This window comes from Plasmodium malariae, assembly GCF_900090045.1.
Source record: "Plasmodium malariae genome assembly, chromosome: 7".
Lineage (NCBI taxonomy): Eukaryota > Apicomplexa > Aconoidasida > Haemosporida > Plasmodiidae > Plasmodium > Plasmodium malariae.
In genome coordinates this window covers 86-4078 of record NC_041781.1, presented here as the reverse complement: position 1 = coordinate 4078, position 3993 = coordinate 86, and the positions used below count along the sequence as shown (strand labels likewise).

The following is a 3993-nucleotide window of genomic DNA, read 5'->3' as shown; positions in this document are numbered from 1 at the left end:
AATGAATAATAAGAAATATGATTCTTTCTATAAGGACGTATTTAATGTGAAGTAATAACTGTAATGTCTTTAGTTATAAAGCTATTAAACCTACCCATAATTGATTAATTTTTGTTAAGTGTATCCACATGAACAAGGTTTTTTTGATATACAACAGTAAAAATATATATTTCTAGATTTGTTTGAATTTGAATGTGCGATTGTTTTTCATTATTTATTTAAATTATTATTTATGTTTATTAAATATTATGGCGTAAATACATATTTGTGTATTTATATATATTTTCATAAAAAATATATGTATGAGTGTTTAAATGAATTTATAATAGTACAATATATATTGTTTAATTTAAGCCATAAGTTAATTTGCATTTGAACTGTATGAAATAGTATTTTTCAATTTTTCACTTGTTCCAGTTCAAAATTATTATATGTCCATATAATTCAAAAACTGTGTTTTACTACTTTAAAATTAAAAATTAATATGACTTGTTTTGTATTTAATTATAAGAAGTGTATGTATTTTGTTGCAGAGAATTATATATATATATATATATATATATATATATTTGCTGAAAAAGAAATATTAATTACTCTATAAATTAAGTTTTATGATATATGTGTTATAAATAACACATATTTTATAGGTGGTTTTATCAATTGTTTAGCTATTTTTTCTTAGTTTAAAAAGGAAAAAAATAAATGTATATAAAAATAACTTTATTGTGTATGGGTTATTAGATATTGTTTAATAAAATTGAATTTATTTTTATTCTTATGTAAATGAACAGTTAACGCTATTTATCATTTTATTATTGTGCTTACTTCTGGAGTTAATTTAGTTTTTATAAAAGTAATTAAATTTAATTTATAATGATAATCTATTAATAAATAAGCTATATAAATTTTATTATTTTTTGCGTCGTTAAAGGATAAAGTTACTTAATTATATGTAATTTAATATTAATAAATTGTATATTAAAATCGTTTTCTATGTAATATTGTTTTTTTTCATAATTGTATACTTCTAAGAATGTATTATATATCTATAAATATTTTCATTAAGGGTAATGAAAAGCAATTCAGTTATTTTCTCTGTAAAATAATAATACATAGATAAGTATTATATATAAGTTTTATTGTTTACGCATGTTTGTAAATATATTAAGTTAAAACTTAACATTATTTCATAAATATATATATGTATACATAAAGTTTATATTAACCATTAGTAATTTTATCAAATTAATAAAAAAGTGCTATAAACAAAATAAAAATTAAAAAAGAATTATTATTTGATAAATGATTTATAAATTGGTAATATTTTTTTTATTCGTTTGATAAGTATTAATAAATTATATCAAAATGACATATATATCTTTTTGAAAACGTTTTATCTAAATAATCATAATGAATGAGAAACTGCATGCAACAATTTCCCAAGTAATTTTCATGATTAAACTTTATTTTTTATATATAATTTTCTATGTATTCACATGAAAATAACAATAAAATATTAATATAAGTTTGAATTATCACCTTTATATAATATTTGAAAAGTGCTGCATAGTTAAAGAAATAATCATTGCACAATTTTTCTTTGTAAAAGTATACTTAGGAACTATACAAAATTAGACTGATATATATGGGAATAATATATGTGGAAAATAAAAATAAAATAATAATAATTTTAATAAAATTACATATATACTTTTTAATAATAAATATTAATAAAAAATATTAAAATATTTTAGTCCATTTATCAAATTAGTATATTCACAGAAAAAACAAATACTTATATTTTGACAATGTTTATTTATTTTATTTTTTTTTTTGTATGTGAATGTTTCTTCTATATGAGAAAAAATTAATTAAAAAAAATATATAAAAATTAAGTAGATGAATATAAAAATTTTTCATTAATTAATAATGGTATATTTTAAACATAATTTACAATTTTAATATTCAAAAATTATGGTAGAATATTAAAAAGTCAGTTTTTTTTGGTATTTAAAATAAATATTATTGCTTATATAAGATAGTAGCATATATATTTAATACTATATAGGATTGAATGTGCTCATGGATTACCTAAAGGATCTGTAATGATTAAAGTAACACAAAATATTATTCTATCAGTATATTATTACCATTATTATTCTGTTAAAATAATAAATATTTTTTTAAAAATAATAAGAGGTGCTTCTGAAATAAATTATTTATACTAATAGAATTATTAGTTATATAGTATCTGTACGAAATGTACATATAGTTTCATTTATAGAACAGTATATTAACTGTATTCTATACGTTATATATTCTATATAAATTCAATAATATATATTTTTTTTATTTTATTTTGGAAAAAATTAATTAAAAGTATTACATAATTGTTTATATTATATAATAAAATTATAGTTTTAAAATATTTAAGTATAAATAAAAATTATTTTATCCTAATGAGAGTTAATTTTTTATAAAAATTAAGATTAAAATTTATGATATATATTTAAAATTATTTTCTGTAGGGATGTTATAATAGATGTTTTATTTATATAATTTTATTAGTTTTTTACAGAGAAAACAGCAAAAGATTGTTATAAAAATAATTATAGCATTATTGATCTTTTGAAGCATATTATACTATTATTAATTCTTTCTTTAATTTATTAGAATATTAAAGATATGTATAATGGTGCAAATAATTAAGTCTATCTTATTTATTAAAACTTCTGTCTTAGTCCTTGTAACATGTATATGGCATTTTAACAATGATATGGTTTGATAATACTATATAAGGATATATTCTTTATACGATTATTACATATTCTACTTTAATTACTAAAATTTCATAGAATTAATTATTTATCCTTTAAATAAAATAAATTTAATTTATTAATTTTTTTTTTTAGCGAACATTTAATAAATTCGCGGATGCGAAATACAAAATGGAAGAAATTTAGATACAATAACCTTTCGATTATTAGCAAAATATAAACAGGATAAGGATTCGCATATTTTAGGGTTAAAACAGAATAAATCAAATAATAATGAGTATGAAAAGTATGATATAACTATTAATGAAAAAGGAACAAAGGAAAAAACAAAAAATCTGATAAAAGTTCATTAAATAAGGCGCAATACTATATGGAAGTAATAGATTATAACAATGGAATGTTTGATGGAAAACATTTTCATTTTGAAAAAAAATGGATTAAAAAAAAGATTACGATAATTTTCTTGAAAGGAACAGGAGAATTTGTGATATATCTTTAAGAAAAATAAGATTTAGAAAGTATGGTACTGGAGTTGCTATGTTTGTTATTTTTTCTTGTTTGCAGCAGCAATTGATGTATTACCAAGATTAAAGTATTTGAAAAGACATGGAAAAACTTGAAGAGCGATAATATATTGAAAACTTTGTATGATATATAAAATGGGTGGGACAGCCAGTAAAGACCTCTATTTATTTAACATTATATAGTTACTTATGCTTATATTGATTATTGTGCTTGTAATAGGAATTTGTAGAGTCTTAGGAAATAATGAAAAATATAATAAAATTAAATTGATGTCTGAACAAAATGCATATTAATAGAGTTATATATTTCTGTAATTAATTCTTTAATATGAGTAATGTATGTAATATATTTAGTGATATTCTTAATATGAATACTTATAATTTCTAAAATATTGTAAATTCACTGAACATAATTAGTCTTTTGGAACACAACAATATATGTTCCTCGTCTTTTTAGGAATTTCAAAGTTAAAATTTTTTAAATTGTTTTTAACGTATAATTTAAGCTTAACTAAAAATACTTATAATAAATATATTTGTGTAATAAATAGATTTCAATGGACAATATATGTCGGTGCTTTAAGGGAGTAAATAGTAGAATTATTCATAAAATATTATAAAACTCAGTTAAATTACATTATAACTAAAAATTATTGTCTCCTATTATGTAACTTCATTTATTCTAAAATTAT

At 18.4% G+C, this 3993-nt stretch overlaps 1 pseudogene, besides 1 other annotated feature; it reads left to right on the top strand.

Annotated features, from left to right (window-relative positions):
- Positions 1-2692: 2692 nt before the first annotated feature.
- PmUG01_07010100 lies at positions 2693-3595 on the top strand (annotated as a pseudogene).
- Positions 2693-3595: a sequence feature (fam-m protein, pseudogene).
- Positions 3596-3993: the final 398 nt, after the last annotated feature.